Below are 17,643 nucleotides of genomic sequence, written 5' to 3'. Positions count from 1 at the left end.
GAGTTCGGTTCCCGGTACTGGAGAAAAACCAAAAAAAAAAAAAAAAAAAAAAAAAATCAGAAAGAACCTCTTCAAATATATTTTTTGGTCAATATTATTCAAAGATGTTTAGAACAGGGAAAATGGAATGCGCTCCTGAAAATATTAAATGGTCTGTGATATTGTTATCTTTGTTCCAAGAAAGGCTTCAGAACTGCAAATATAACAGAAGCAAGACTTCAATAACTAGACCTCTTCCCACGCAAACAGGTATTATATACAGAAAATGTGGGGGGGGGACCTCTGCAGTCATACATCTTAAAGTTTAAACTTCTAATAAGGCTTTTAATAACAGAACATAAATAGAAGCAAATTTCCTTTTTTATGATGACAGATAATCCAACAAACAGTAAAAACTTGTGCACTACTATCACCAACCACAACAAAATGTTGGAAAAACAAAATGTGTTATTTGTGCTTTGCATAACCTACTTTATTTTTAAGTGTACTCCATCAGACAACTCATCCAAATTAAGATAAATTTAAAATTCTCAATGAAAAGTGTTTAAATATCCAGACCTAACAAATATTTTATTAAATCAGACCTTGAAGTAAAACAACCCCTCTTACTTAGATAGAAAAATCAAAACATAGGGCCAAGGATGTAGCTCAGTGGCACAGTGCCTACCTAGCACACGCAAGGCCCTGAGTTCAATTCCCAGTACCAAAAAACTCAATCAAACAAAAATTATATGCAAACCACATAAAAATTTCCATATATTAAGAGCATGTGCTACTACTGTTTTTAACAATTGTTAGTTTTGTCCCAGTAATCTGTATTTAAAGATTACAGATGTGCTGCACAGTACCAGTTTAACAGATGATGTAATTTTAGGGGTGTACTTTGTTCAGATTATCTTTATCTTTAATGCTGTCACACAGAACAAGCTGCTTCAAATACTAGTATAAACCAAACCAACGACCAACTACTCTTATTTTTCCTCATCCCTATCATCTGTATTGCATATTCAAGTCTATTCTTGTCATACAAATGGACTGACTTAAAAAATTTCAAGTCAAACCATGATCAATATTATTGACACTCTAAAAATCTTTACTAAAGACAGATTCTTTTTTTCCTTTTTTTGGAGACAGGGTCTCAGTATAGTCAGGCTGGCCTTGACCTCACTATGTAGCCCAGGCTGGCATAGAACTAGCAGCAATCCTTCTGCCTCAACCTGTGCTGGGATTACAGATGTTGGTCACCACATCACAACCCTCAGATTTTTTTTTAGATTAGACTGGAGGTCACCAGCAGTGCTAGCTTTGTCTTTCCAGGATAAAATGCAACAAATTAACTAACCCTGCTTCTAATCCTTTGCAAATTCCTGCAGTAATCTTTTTTTCTTTTGACAGGGTCTCACTATGCAGTTCAGGTGGCCTTGAGCTCACTTTGCAGCTTAGGTTGGTCTTGAACTCACAACAATCCTCCTGCCTCTGCCTACCAAGTACTGGAATTACAGGCATTCACCACCACACCTGGCTTGGAGTAATCTTTTTAATAAAGTTTTCAATAAATCAACTTCCGCTTTTTGTTGCTGAAATTTTTTTTCCACTTATAAGCAAGCTATTGCCTTTCAGTTTGATTTCTGAAGGCACCTATAAAAGTGGCAAAATATTATCTTAAGATTTTCTAAATTCGTACGCCAACAGCTACAGCGTAAAATAAAAATATACCTAACCAATCTCTAAAGCCCATTAACCATCTTCTACACTTTGATTACTACACTTTGATTACTAATTTAATCTTTTGATTACTGCTGGTTAGGACTTGTATAATCTACCGAAGAGTAAACAAAAAACAGGATTTAAGAATACATCATAAGACTGGGTGCAGTGACACATGCCTGCAATCCCAGCACTTGGGAGACTGAGGCACGAGGATCTCCGTGAGTTCCAGGCTAGCCTAGGCTACACAGCAAGTTCAACAACAGCTTGGCCTGTATAGCAAGATCCTGTCTCCAAAAAAAAAAAAAAAAGGGTCATAGGCTGGTGGGGGAGCTCCATCGTAGAATGCTTCCCTGCATGAACAAGCCTGTGGGGTTCAATCTTTTGCACTGGAAAAAAACTATACTGGATATATGAAGCAGGTAACTTGATCAAAAATCTGCAAAGCATAAATTACTACCGATGAGTTTAGTTGTAAGTCAGCACTCTGAGATTACAACAGAGCTCTTTCTAAAAATACAAGTCTAAATCTTATTTCTTCCTTCTTATACTTTTCCTTAGTTCTACTGTTGTCTTTTCCTGGTTCTATTTGCTTCCTGACCCCTCTCTCAGTTCTGAGACTCGAACCAGGGCCTCTGCACTGGACTATATATCACCAGCCACTCCCTGGGCCCACTTAATTTTTGCAACAGGGTCTTGTTAGGTGCAGTGGCACCCAGGCTAGCCTCCCAGAGTGCTGTGAGCACAGATGCAAGCCAAGCCTGGCCGCTTTCATTCTTTCCTTCCCATCTTTTTAAGAGGTACTTCCCAGGAATTTGCTATCTATTTTTCATTCATTCTCCACATCTTCGTCCTCTTCTTTTGCAATCTTAGTACCTCAGAAACTATTTTGCAAATAATTCCCAAATCTCGGGCCTTAGTAGCTTTTCAACAGCCTACCCTACTTCTCCACTGGAATGCCAGCACTTCAAAGCCACCTGATCAAAATTAACGCCCCCCCCCTCCTTGTTTTTTTGAGACAGGGTTTCACTCTGCAGTTCAGGCTGGCCTTGAACTCCGGTGATTCTCCTGCCTTAGCCTCCCTGTGATGACAGGCATGCACCACCACATCTGGCTATCTTTCAGATCTCTTCATTCATGTTCCCTACTGCATTCTGTGTTTAATGACAGCATGTCCCACTTCCCACAATTTTAAAACCTTAAGTGCAGTCTTGGCTTCTCCCATTCCTCTAGTTCTCCATATCTGATGTGTCAATTTCCTGACAATGTGTTGTCAATCCTACCTGTTATGGTTTGGGGGATATTGTGCAAGGTTAACAATATAATACAGGACACATATTTTATAAGGTTATTTATAATAGTCACTCAAAGAATAGATATACAAGAGAGTGCAGGAAATCTGTCCATACATTAAGACCAAAGAATCTAGCCAAGGGCCTGAAACCCACAGAATTGTTCTGCATGAATCCAGCTGAAGACCTAGAGCTCATAACAATGCCTTCCACGAGTCCAACTGGCGGCCTAGAGCCCATAACAATATCTCATGCAGGCCTGTTCCACGGATCTGTGCTGGGAAGGCCCAAAGGTCAGTGGTGGAATCTAGGAAGCCTGTGCCAGTGGGATGAAGTATCTCTGCTAGCAGACTGAGGGATCTGCACTGGAGCCAGGAAGTGATATGTAAAGTAAGAACCAGAGCTCCCCCGCAAAGAAAAGTAGCACAGCCACCCTCAGCAAGAGTGAGGTCCCAATCTCCTCCAATGATCAAGATGGCTGAGTTCTCATCAGGAAAGCCAACGCAGCAAGCTTCTCCTGGAGACAGGCAGTGCACCGTCTTCCCCTCTGGAGCCAGGAAGTGATGCTGAAAGTGAGGACCAGAGCTCCCACAAAGTGAACTGAAGCTACTTTCTCAGTGCCAACAAGGTCCCAAGATCCTTGGAGGATGAAAACAGCCAAGTTCATCCGGAAAGCCAGCATGACAATCTCCTCCAAAACAACCAACAGATCCTTACAGCTTCTACCAGCTCCCAACAGCCTTTCTTCGCTCCCAACAGCCTAGCCTCTTCTTTTCCAGTTCTGCCTCTTATGTGGCTGGCAACAGTCCCCAAGTGGGCCTCCCATACCCAGCACCACGCTGATTCAGTTCAGCTGGGGGTTATAAGCTGACCACCACTGGTCAATCCAGTATACTACCTTTGAATTATATTACTCTAATGCAAATTCCTGCTGCATCTGCCTACTACATAATTTAATTCTAGTTTTTCTTTAGTCTCTTCCTGTGCAGGTCCAATCTTACTTTAGTCAAGTGCCTTTCAAAGGGAGAAGGGGAGATAAACTGCAAGAGGAGATAAACTTCAGACTTTAGACAGACCTGGATCTAATCTACCTTCCTAAACAGTTTCTTAGTTTACTAGTATGTTCTAGCCAACTGAATCCATCGCCTTTTCTTTTTACTTTTTTTTCCTTTCTCCAACCCCGGTCCCACCTTATGTTACTGGGAACTGAACATAAATCTGAGCACTGACTACCTCCCCAGCGGCCCCTCAGTCTTACCAGCTTTCACCTTTTCTTATACCTACCACCAGTTTTGCTTTTGTGTATTTCAGCCTCTGCTTGTTTCCTCAGTCTGAAGTAATACTCAGTTAAATGCACTTTTTGTTTTCTTTCCCTAAGACAGGGTCTTGGCTATGTACTTTAGGCTGGCCCTGATCTCACTATATAGCCCAGGCTGGCCACAAACTCATGGAGATCCTCCTGCCTCAGCCTCCCCAGGGCTGAGTTACAGAGATGTGCCACCACAGCTGGTTTAAATGTGGTTTCTTTCAAAAGCCAGGTAGACATAATAAAAATCTACCCCCGCACCCTTTTCTGATACATCTTATGCCATCCAAACCCATTTTGCACTCTGTTTACCTGCGCACAAACACTGCACCCATTTCTGACTTGTGTTTACATCAGTTCTTCCAGGTGTCTGGCATGATTTCTAACCTTCCTTATGCCTTCAGGAAACACATGACGCCTGCTATATATGCCAGGCTCTGGGGGTGAATAAGGCAGTGACCAAAATAAAACTCTTCATTTTACGGCACTGACATTCTCATCAGTATCTGGAGGGAAGGAAAGTGCTCTGAGGAATGAGAAGCCAAGCAGCAGTGCTAGCAGGGAGGGTGCTCTTACAGGACTAAGCTGATTTTTTTTTGTTTGTTTGTTTGTTTTGTTTTTTGTTTTTGTTTTTTTTTTTTGGTTTTTCTCCGGTACCAGGAACCGAACTCACGACCTTGCGCTTGCCAGGCAGGCGCTTTGCCGCTGAGCTAAATCCCCAGCCCCCAGGACTAAGTTGATTTTTAAACTGAGTCTGAAGTGAAGACAGTGGACCCTAGAATGCCCAGGGCATGCCTATATCTATGGCTATTCAAATAATTTTCCACTGAAAAGCTACTAGGTATCTACTTCTATGCTGGACCAGAGACAAAATATACACAGAGAAATAATAATGGGCAAAAAGCTTTTTAAAGCTGTAAAGCAAGCCGCAAAAAAGGGAAAGGTATTGATCACAAGGACATAAAATGGCATTGGGTACCTAAGAGCAGTTCGAAGTGCTGACTGAAATAGTTACTGAAAATCAATTTAGGCCATTTTCCTACTCCAGGATGTACCCTACCCCCACCTCAAAGCCAGCACACGTTTCATAAAACCATAGATACGCACAGTGAGCATCACATTTCTTAAAAGTTCCTGGTTCATTTTGCAACTCACCTGAGTTGAAATTCTGTTCAATAACATTTTAAAGCCTTAGGCTTAGGGTTCACAGTCTACACTGTATAGGGCAACATTTAATCAGCAGAATCTGTCTTAATACATAAACAGACCAATGAGGCATGACAGACACTTGAGTTTATTACATGGCAGGGAACTTTTCAAAATTTTGTCAGCAGTTAGATTCATACAATGTTTCTAACAATTCTGCAAATTTTTATAAACGCCCTGCAGAACTTTCCTAAGTTCCAACAACAAGTAGTGCAGGTTTCTCTGTAACTGTTTGAAGGAGGACAGCATTTCTTTAACTCTAACCAGATACATGTAAACAACTGCAAATTCTCCTCTCTAGCATCCACCTTCCTCTTCTCTCACAACTTTCCCAGGAGACGGGTGTCAGCTTCCCCCCTTACCCCAATTCTTACTCTAAAAGCCAATGCACCCTCCAACCTCAAGCCTAAAATAATGTGCATTTTTCAGTGTGTAATTTTAGCTAATAAGGAACTAAGATTTTTATGTTGCTAACACATAAGTATATTAAAAAGTAAAAGGGCAATTATAGTTCCTATTTTGCCTTCAAAAGTAAAAATATAAATACAACCTGATAGGACTTACAGTTACTATTTCAAGCAATACCTAAGAAGTTGAGAAGTACCCTTTATATAAATAATGTTATACAGCACAGTACTATATAACATACTGAAAAAATTGTCTTACAACTTTTTGGCCATAAAGTTCTTCACAAAGAAAGGGGAAATGGAAAAAAGAACATAGTATGAGGAGATAAATTAACCCCTTCTATTAAAATGCATATCTTATTAGTGGTTAAGACAAGTACTGAAAGTAGTATCTCTTTTTTGTTAGTAAGAAGTTTTATCCCCCCCCCAAAAAAAAAAGTTTTATCCCTTAAAAGTATTATCACAGCTTTAAGAAAAAAAAGATGGCTGAGAAATATTATTAACAGATTGAGATCCATCAAAAAATAACAAAATGATTTATAAAAAAAAATGAACCCAATGTTCCATAGATATTCTCCATCAGGATTACATTTTTTAAAAATCCATTTTGATAATAATACATTTCCAGTAGACAAACATACATAGTTCTTCTTTCCCCAACGGGTGCCTGAGCATATTTATGATAGCAGTCAAAAAGGTCAGAGATCTAAAATAGCTTTTCTCACTAACTAACTTACTGTATTAATGATTTGACCTCCATGGGCTTCTCACCCAATGTGGTATGAAGAACCTGAGCTAATTACTCTCAAAGATCTCATCCACCCATAAAAATGTATGAATCTGGGCCGGGGATACAGCTCAGTGGCACAAGTGCCTGCCTGGCAAGTGGAAGGTCCTGAGTTCGATTCCCTGTACCCCCTCTACAAAAAAAAAGTATGAATTTATGCCATTCCACTAATTTGAAACTGGAAAGAATCCTGAATTTCAGCAGCTTAATTTCATAAGAGCACCGAAGAGGAAAGGAAAGACATGAGAGAAAGAAACCCAGTGTTTCTTGCATGACGGAGGACTCAACACTATATTCCGGAACAGAGACACAGAGAGACGAGCACTAACCACAAGTCACATCCTAGCCCATTTTCAATTTTATACGGAGACAGCACATTAAGTTGTCTAGGCTGGGGTTGAACTTAAGATCCTCCCATCTCAGCTTCCTTAGTAGCTGGGACTACAAGATATATGCCTGACTAGAAATTATAACTTTTAATAGTGTACGTTCTATATGGAAATGCCACAATGAAACCCATTAATTTGTTTTTTGGTGGCTTTTGTTTTTGTTTTATTTTGTTGAGACAGGGTCTCACTGTGTAGCCCAGGCTGCCCTCAAACTCCTGGCAATCTTTCTACCTCAGCCTCCTCAGGACTGAGACTGCAGGCATGCACCACCATGTCTGGCAATGGAACCCACATTTTTGTACAGTTAATACAAACTACTAAGTATAATATCTAAAACATGTAACCCTTGGGGGGGAAAAGTATCTTATAAATTTTTTGTTTTGTTTTGTTTTTTGTTTTTTTTTTTCCGGTACCGGGAATCGAACTCACGACGTTGCGCTTGCCAGGCAGGCGCTGTGCCGCTGAGCTAAACCCCCAGCCCTCTTATAAAATTTAAATGAATAGTTAATTGTATGAACACAGCTGATAAAGCTAATCTGCTAAATTAAAATACTGTTATGTACATTAGGGATTTGCTAAATCCTGCAATGTGTTATTTTCTGATGAAATAATACAAAAATCATCTCAGCCATTTCAAATCAGATTCATGTAAAAATGGTTCAAAAATTCAAAGACATTTCTTTGCTATTTATCTATTTATTTGTTTGTTTGTCTTTCTGAGACAGTCTTGCTATGCAGTTCAGGCTGGCCTTGAGCTCACTTTGTAGTCCAGGCTGGTCTCAAACTTGCAAAAATCTACCTGCCTCAGCCTCCCGAGGGCTGGGATTGCAGGCATAAGCCACCACACCCAATTTATTTCTTTGATTTTTAAAAGAAAAAAAACTTTCCTTTTAAAAGCAGTAATTTAGCTAGCTCTATATCAGTATATGACAGTTATAAAATTCTATCAACTTCTGTGTATAGCTGAAAATTTTCCTAACAAAAACACTGAGGGAAACGCCCAATAATTTAGATATAAATCTACTTTAACAATATCAAAGACCTACAGTGTCCCTTTTCCAATAGAGTAATTTCATAATTATTTAACAATTTTAATACAATGCCAAACAAACCAGGTGCAAAACCTCACACCACTTTGAGACTATAAAATACTCCTCAAAATGAGGTTGTAACATAACCTGGTTTTTGCAGACATCTAGCTGCACTATGGGCTAACGACCTACTTAAGCAAGTAGTAAGAAGGATGTTTTAAGTATTGCACTTCATTTGCTTCATGTATAGTTTCAGTGTCAGCTGGTGCTCTTCCTATTTATTAAAACTCCAATAAACCTTATATGTAAACACCAGTGTCATCCAAAGAAAGTGGAGCGAGAATATACTGAGGAGGGCATTTACAACTCAGAAGCAGCATCCTCTGCTCATAGTAACCAGCTTTAAAAATAGATACAACGGAACTTCTTTCAACAGAGCTTCACAGGAAGTCAATGAAATACTGTTTAACTCTTATCTTCTGAAGCTGTTAGAAAAAAAAAAAAAAGAAAAATGAAAACTATCACCTACCAAATTCTCACCCAACAGAGCTAAAAGTATCAAAGGCCCCTTTTACTAAGTTCACACTAAATGTATTTCATACAATATTTATGGTCCTACTCTTAAGGTCCTTGAGCAACATGGTAACAAACAGCCATTATTAATCATCCAGAGCATCCCCGAGCTGCTTCACAGAAGTCCAAAGCTAAGGAGGGAACTCTGCTAACTGACCAAGGAAATGCAAAGCAGCAACCCACTGGAGCCTCCAACATTCCGTCATACTTCCCGCTCCAGCAAGTCAATTGTTAAATATACGCGTAATCTCCTCCAGCCTCCTATATGAAACTCTTCAAATAATGCCCAGAAAACATCCCAAAAAAGTTCAATTTAGGAAGACTGAGCCCAGAGTGCACAACCCAGTGAGACCCTTTGTCAAGATTTAAGAAACTGGAGCTGGGAATGTCGCTCAGCGTGAGAGCCCTGGATTCAATCTCCTGTACCACCCACACAGAAGTTCAACCTGCTCCACTCATACATCTCAGAACTCACAAGATGGTCCTAAGTCACCTTTCCAAACAATACTCATACATTCCCCATTGTCTATCTGGGTGGTGTGGCTACAAGCTAACTAGCACCCCGCACTCCTGCCACCCTCCAGCAGGGGTAGTTTCTTCTAAACATCCTTCCAAGGACCCCACAGACTCTAGATACCAGACAAGCTAGTTCTTGGCAACTCCTAAAACAGGAGCCCAAACTCACATGTTTTTCTCACTTCCAACACTCAGTGTCATAAAGAGAAGAACAGGCGTGAGGCAGGAGATGCGTCCCTCTTCTGGAGCAGTCTCAGGGCTCGTCTCACACCCCTCTGCACAGGATGCCCAGAAAACCCTGCTCATCCTTCTGCCCCAGTCGTAGTCCATTGGCACTCCCTTGAGTCTTAGCACAAGCTCTCAAAAATACGTGCTGACTGGTACTTACATAAAGGAAATTCCATAGCCTTTAAACTATGACTTATTCCTTTCTAAAAGCTGTAGTTAAATATGCAGAGCAACATTTACAGTTTTAACCATCTTAATTACATAATTCAGAGGATATGACTTTTTAACATTTTTCTCTTTTCTATAACTTTTCATCAGAGTATACATCTCTAATTTTCTTTTAATCAAATATTTATATACTTCTTTCTGTGCCCCAAGCATTGTTTTCTAAATATTTAATGCAATACATCAGCCTTTTTTTATTTTTAATGGTACAGGAGACTGAGCTTCCTACTGAGCCATGTTTCTAGCCCTTTTTAAATTCTGAGACACAGTCTCGGTGAGTCGCTAAGTTCCTCAGGCTGGACTCAAACTTTTGGTCTTCCTGACTCAGCCTCCTAGAGTGCTGGGATTACAGCCCTGCCTGGCTCATAATAATAGAACAATCCTATGAGAATATTTTTATAAAATTGACCTCTTTTGTCTGTAACTCACTATTATTTGTCTATTTGTTTTCCTGAGAAACTATTTTGTAGACAATAATATGTAAAACGATAACCATTGATAATTTCCTACCATTTTGTCTGTAATTTGCTAAGTCCCCCCTATTATTATGTTATCCTTCTTTTATTCTTTAAAATTAAAATATATATATAAAATTGTATTAACTAATATATATTGCATACATTTATGGGGTACAATGTGATGTTTTGATATATTTACATTGAGGAACAACTAAACTATGAGAACATTTCAAAATGAGAAGTCTGAGTTAGAAAGGACACTTGTTTAGGCAATGTAGAGAGCGAAGAGTAGAGTAGTCAGCACAGAACAAGTCAGCTCCAGAGTCACGTACCTGACCTTGCTCCACAGTGCCTTCACAGTGCCACATATTTTCCGAGATGTAAGTGGGCTACTGAGTAACACTGCGCTACAAAATAGTACCTTCATCATGTAGGGTTTGCAAGGAAGACTGTAAGACTTTGATCCAGTGATGAAAAGAATAAATAAAAGAGGTAATGGTCACATACTGGCCAAGAGAGTCCTGCACCAGGGATCACGCCAAGAGAACTTTGGTCACTGTTAACAGAAAGACCAATGGAAGATGTCCTCTAGTAAACAGTTTTTAAATCATCTTTACTGAAGTCAGAGTAAGACCTTCTCACTCTTAGTGCTTTTTAAAATTTTAAATTTAGAGACAGGGTCCTGTCAAGTCTCTAAATTGCCCAAGCTGGACTAAAACACATGATCCTCCTGCCTCAGCTTCTCAGACTGCTGGGATTACAGGAGTGCACCACTGTGCCTGGCTGAGAAAATATTTAACTGATAGTTAAACATAACTGGAAAAAAGTCATGAAAGTATGATATAGGCCAAGAAACATTAAATCTCAATACTTCAACTTAGATTTCAACCATCTAGATATGTTTTGTTAGTCCCTGAGATGGATGAGTGTTTTGCATGTAAAAGGAGTAGGGGGAGGACTCAGGAAAGAGAAATGCTAATCACTAAAGCTTTTTACTCCACTTCTTTAACAAATTTAATATACTGAATTTAAGCTTTGTGAATAAATTTTAACTTCGATACACAATGAGAAGTAAAAAAGTAAGCTGCCAGGTCAGAAGCGAACAATGTTGCTAACATTTTCCTACTATGAGGTTTCTCTCCAGCAGGCACTGGCTGGCTTTGTATACTACAGGCTGGCAAGACAGACATTCTGGTGGCCAGCTTTTGAGTTTGTTCTTTACGATGTTCTCATTTAAATGCAGTTGTAGACCTCACAAGCACTCAGGTTTTAGAGCAAGCAAGTCTCGGTTGGCACTATTAGGACAAAGTGATTAGAAAAGCTCTGCACATCCCTCTTGCCATTCACTGCCTATTTCCTACAGTGCTTCTGCTTCATGAAAGCTATCACTGCTTCTTCAGCAGCAGGTGCAAGGCAGTGCCTTCATATTCCTTCTTGTAACTGCATAATCCAGCCTATGTCTTAACTAGAAATATTTTGAGCTGAAGTCTTTTGTTATGTGAATACATAATCCTGTGGTAAACCACACTGCTAATCTTCTGTGTTCAAAGGACAGGCTTACTAAAACACAGTCTAATTTCTTTCAGTTTATGTAGTTTAAAGTTTGATACGATGCTTGAAGTGTAGTCTCCAATGGTCCACTTCTATCATAAGGAATGAAATATATAGTCACTCCTAGACACTGAAAGAAAACAGAATTGGCAATAACCATTCTGGAAACTAGTTTAAAAAAACAAAAGGACCTCCCACTTACTAGCTACACAGACCTAAGTAACTCATTCTAACTCTCTGGGCCTCAGCTTCCACATCTATACAGTGTCCTTACAAAAGGCAATGGCTATATACTACTTTGTTCAGCAATGAACACACACACAGTGAGTGCTCAACACACAGAGAATGTTCAACTAGTATGTCTAGCAAGGTAGAAAAGACCATGTCAAGCACATGGCAAATATTATCTGCATCTTAACCTGGAAATGGCCTAAATAACATTTTAGATTGGATCTCTGCTTTTATCCAAAACAGAATTAAAAAGATTGGATTTACATTCTGACCTGAAAAAACTGAAACTGGACAAAATATATGAAACAAGCATTTTAGACACCAGCTATCAGGCAGCAGAGGAAGTGACCGTGAAGAGAGAAAAAAGAGCAAAGCCCCGTGACTGACCTAACTTACATAGAGGAGACACAACTTCAGGTCTGAAGCTGGGCATGGTGGCACATGTCTATAATCCCAGCACTTGGGAGGCTGACGCAGGAGGGTTGCTGTAAGTGGAGCCCAGCCTGGGCTACATGAGTTCAAGGCCAGCCCAAACTGCAGAGTGAAACCCTGTCTCAAAAAAGACCAAACAAACAAACCAACAAAAAAACCACTTCAGGTCTGAAGAAGCCAAAGCAGATACCATGTACCGGAAAAGGGAGCTATACAGAAAGAGCCATTCTGGCAATCTCCAGATGAGGGCACCTTCTAAGTCTTCAAATGGGCACTGATCAGCAAGGAAAATATGTGAGGCTGGGGAAAGAACCACCTAAAAGGAGAAAAATCACCCCCTGGGTCCCACACAGGGACAGCAGAGAGGAAAAAACCTTATCACTCAGTGGGCTGTGGAGAAAATTTGTCCTAGATTGAAGGCTGTTCTGTATCTGCCTAACAAGATTTAATTTTTTTGTTTGTTTGTTTGTTTTCCGGTACCGGGAATCAAACTCACGACCCTGCACTTGCCAGGCAGGCGCTGTGCCACTGAGCTAAATCCCTAGCTCCTGCCCAACAAGATTTAAAAAGATCAAAGTATTCTAAATAACACAGCTGTGTCCCATTACACAGCTAAGGGATAGTTGTAAGGATATCAAAGTATTGCTGGACATGTTGGTGCACACCTGTATTCCCAGCACTCAGGAGGCTGAGGCAAGAGGATCACTGCAAGTTTGAGGCCGGCCAGGGCTACAAAGTGAGCTCAAGGCCAGCCTGAACTGCATAGCAAGACCCTGTCTCAAAACAAACAAAAAGAATACAAAAGTATTAAGCACAAGGTAAAACTGGCACTGTCTGCATTCAATAAAACATTATTAAGCACACAATGAAGGAGAATTAGCAAAGATATCAAAATAGCTACTTTTAACTATATCCCCTGTATAAAAGAGTAGAGAAACACTTACAGATGATATATATTCAGAAGATATAAAAAGACCCAAATCTAACTTTAAATTTCACTGAAAACTTCAATAAAGATGATTAATAGCAGATTTTTAAAATACTGAAGAACAGTAGTAATAGCTTTAAGACAAAGTAACAGAAACTATCCAAAATAAAACAAAAATGAGCACAGTAGGGGACTTCTGCAGAAGGACAAAAGTTAAGGGTCAAATATGCATGTAAGTGGGTTTTCAGGGAGAAGATGAAAACAATTAAGATAAAATTTTTCAAACATAATGAAAACTCTGTTTCAGGCTAAGAACATACAGGTAACATATTATGGTCCTCTCATACCTCTTTCCCAAGTTCCAGAAACCATTTCTAATCTACCCTGGAAACCTCTGCTACTGAATGCAACCCAGCAATCTAAGCAGCTACACAGGACCTGGTACACTTATTCCAATCTATATACTAGCCTTGAATTCTTCTTTGAAATGCAAAATGGTTCAACTTCAAAAACAGAGAACCCTGCCTTTCTCCAGAATTATTAAGCAATTCAGGAGCAATAGATCATAATGAAGAGATAATTTTTTTTTTTGAAGCATGCTTTCACTTTGCAGTTCAGGCTGGCCTTGAACTCACTTTGTAGCCCAGGCTGGCCTCGAACTCACAAGGATCCTCCTGCCTCAGCCTCTGAGTTATAGGCAGCTGGACATGGTGGCACATGCTGGGATTACAGGAGTAGGCTACCACACTAGACTAGAAGGAACTGCCCCATGTGACAGTAGCCTTAGTCACTTTTTTTCCCCTTGTGTTACTTTTTTCAATTCCCTATAATGTGGCTACAGCATTTAAAAAATTTAAAACCGCTATAGAACAACACAGCGGTTTTCTCAAAATGTGATTGGTGATAGTCCCTATGACCTTTTGAGAAAGTCTACAAGGTTAAAAACTGCCTTTATTATAATACTAAAATATTGTGTGATTTGCCTTCTCCACTGTGTTGATGTAAACATACATCAACACGACGATGTATAGATGATACAGAGGCAATGGTGGGCAAGACTGATGGTTGCCAGTATTTGAATCAAAAAATAGTACCCAAATGTAAAAGCAGTCAATATCCTATTCTTCACTATGACGTCCAGAAAAAGCAAAATGCCATTTGAACATAAAAACATCCTTGAGCAGGGCATGGTGTTGTACACCTGTAATCCCAGCACTTGGGAGGCTGAGACAGGAGGATTGTTGCAAGTTCGAGACCACCCTGGGCTGCAAAGTGAGCTCAAGGCCAGCCTGAACTGCATAGCAAGACCCTGTCTCAAATTGTCTCAAAAAGACAAAAAAAAAAAAAAAAAAAAGTATTTAATGAGCAAGGAACAGTGATCATGCCTGTCCCCTCAGCTATTATTAAGGAGCCTGAGGGAGGAGGACAGACTTTGAAGCCATCCTTGAGTAGCAAGACACTTCCTTAAAATAAAACAAGGGACCCAGGTGTTTTAGCACATGCCTGTAATTCTAGCACTCAGGAGGCTGGGGCAGGAGGATTGCCATGAGTTTGAGTTCAAGATCAGCCTAGATTACATAGTGAAACTCTGTCTCAAAAAATTTTAAAAAATTAAAATAAAAAAATAAAACAAGGGGTGGAGATATAGCTCAGTGGTAGAGCATTTGCCTAGCATGTGCAAATCCCAGGATTTGATCCCCAGCCCTACAAAGGAAACAATATCCTCGCCACTAAAAAAAGTTACAAGGAGAGGAAGTCCTTAAGGAAGTAGAAACAATTTTTTCTTTTTAGGTCTTGACTATGGCAGTGTGTGTGACAAAGTAAGAATACAAAGAGCACTTCTATAACCATTAAGCAGTAACTATTCTCCCTCCATACCTTTGTCTCTGATAATCTGCCTATTCTAAATACCTCATGTACATACAATCATATAGTATTTGCCCTTTTCTGTTTGACTGAGTTCACTTAGAATGTTTCCAGATTTCCTCTGAGTTGTAGCAATGTAGGAGAACTTCACTCCTTTTTGTAAGTGAATACCATTTCCTTCTATGGCCATACTGCATTTCTTTTACCCATTCATCTGCTGGTAGACACTTAGGCAATTTCTCATGTTTTGGCTATCACGATATTACTGCTATTTGAACTTGAGACACTGGGGATACAGCTCAGCGGCACAGCGCCTGCCTGGCAATCACGAGATTGTGAGTTCGATTCCTGGTACCAAAAAAAAAAAAAAAAAATACTGAGTGAACTTGAGAACACAGGTATCTGGTCAAGTCTGCTTTCAATTCATTGACACAAGAATTACAAACTCTCTGTTCAACTTTTTGAGGAAATGAACTGTTTTTCACAGTGAGTGTACCACCATTCCTGTCAGTACAGCGAGTGTGTTCAACATCTATCCTCACTGACGTTTGTTTCCCTTTTTTTTTTTTGATAATATCCATTCTAATGGGCCTGAAGTGATATAATGATTTTGATTTGCATTTCCCTAGTGATTACTGATGCTGAGCATCTTTTTCATGAGCTCATTAGCCAACTGTATATCTTCTTTGAAGAAGATACACTGATTTAACCTTCAACTCTGCAAGAAGCAGGGATAGGGGCTGGGGATTTAGCTCAGCGGCAAAAGCGCCTGCCTAGCAAGCGCAAGGTCGTGAGTTCGGTTCCTGGTACCGGAGAAAAACCAAAAAAAAAAGAAGCAGGGATAGGCTCTTACTATGTAGCCCTTGAATTCACTGTGCAGGCACTGAACTCACAATCCTCCTGCCTCAGCCTCCTGAGACAGGATCGCTAGTATGTACCACCATGCCCAAGTTTTTCCTTTGACTTTTTTTTTTCTTTGAGACAGGGTCTTGGCTTACTATGTAGTTCAGGTTGGCCTTGAATTCAACTGTGTAGCCCAGCAGCCTCTGAGTCCTAGGATTACAGCCATGTGTCACTATGCCCAGCTCCTCTGACCATTTTTAAACTAGTTTGTTTTTCTGGTAAAGAAGTATTTTATGTTATATTCTCACTACTAATCCCTTACCAGAAACATGCTCTGCAAACTTTTCCATTCTGTGGGATGTCTTTTTCTTTTTCTTTTTTTGGTGCTGGGATCAAACCCAGAGACACTTTTCCATTGAGCTATACCCCCATCCCTTTTTGAGACAGGGCCTTGCTAAACTGCCCATGCTGGCCTTGAACCTGTGATCCTCTGCCTCAGCTTCCTGGGCAGCTGGGACTACAGGTATGTGACACCACAACAGGCTCTTTCACTCCCTTAATAGTGTCTTTTGACTAAGTTTTTAATTTTGAGGAAGTTCAACTTATTTTTTTCTTTTCTAGCCTATGCTTTTGGTATCATGCTTTAAAGTTCACCATTTAATTGAAGGTCATAGAGATTTTTTGGTTATGGTTTTCTAAAATTTTATTTTAGCTCTTAAATTTAGGTCTTTGCTGGAGACAATTCTGCTTAATACAGCATAAGATCCAACTTCCTTCTTTTGTGTGTGGCTATCCCTTTGTCTTTGTACCATTTACTGAAAAGACTGTCCTTTCTCTCTTACTTCAGGAAATGCGCTGGTCCTTTTCAAAAGTAAACTGATAGGCTGGGGGATGTAACCCAGTGGTAGGACCCTTGCCTGGTCCTGTGTTTAATCACCAGGTTAAAGGGGGCGGGGGGCGCTGACTGACACAAATGAAAGGGTTTATTTCTGGATTCTCAATTTTACTTCATTAATATACATATCTATATTAACACAGGTACTATACCATCTTGATTACTGTAGCTCTGTAGTAAGGCTTTGAAACGAAGGTGCACAAATCCCACCTTTGTTCTTTCTTGTGGTTACTTTGGCCTATTCTGAGTCTTGAATTTCTGTATAGCTTGTCAATTTCTGCAAAAGGCAGATGAACTTTTTGCATCAAATCTACAGATCAGTTTCGGAAGAACTGCTATCTTAATACGAAGTTTTCCAACTGACCAACACTGGAAATCTTTCCATTTATAGTATCATCTTTCCTTTATTGAGTACTGTAATGGTTTGTAGCTCTTAATAAGCAAGTCTTTTACCACCCTGGTTAAACTCATTGCTAATTCCACTTTTGGGTCATTCATTGCTCATATATAGAAATACCACTGACTTTTCTATGTTGATCTTGTTTTCTACAACTTTGCAGAATTCATTTTGTCTTTTAGTGGATCCTTGGGATTTTTAAAATACAAGATTATGTCACATACAAATGGAGACTGTTTTTTTTTTCCTCATCTATATTGTTTCTTTTGCTGTCTAACTGCTCAGGCTAAAACTGCTAGTACTATGTTGAACACAGTGGCAAAAGTAAGCTTCCTTGTGTGGCTGCTGGTGTTGAAGGAAAAGCTTTCAGTCTTT

The 17,643-nt window shown here is 39.7% G+C and overlaps 1 protein-coding gene across 1 annotated transcript in view; it reads right to left on the bottom strand.

Moving 5' to 3' along the window:
* Window positions 1-17,643, bottom strand: part of Cbl (Cbl proto-oncogene, E3 ubiquitin protein ligase) — a gene marked incomplete at its 5' end in the record, with an annotated part of 81,529 nt that overhangs the window by 24,830 nt on the left and 39,056 nt on the right.

Source organism: Chinchilla lanigera, unplaced genomic scaffold, assembly GCF_000276665.1.
Source record: "Chinchilla lanigera isolate Chin_1 unplaced genomic scaffold, ChiLan1.0 scaffold00011, whole genome shotgun sequence".
In the NCBI taxonomy this organism is placed as follows: domain Eukaryota; kingdom Metazoa; phylum Chordata; class Mammalia; order Rodentia; family Chinchillidae; genus Chinchilla; species Chinchilla lanigera.
This window is presented reverse-complemented; position numbering and strand designations above follow the sequence as displayed.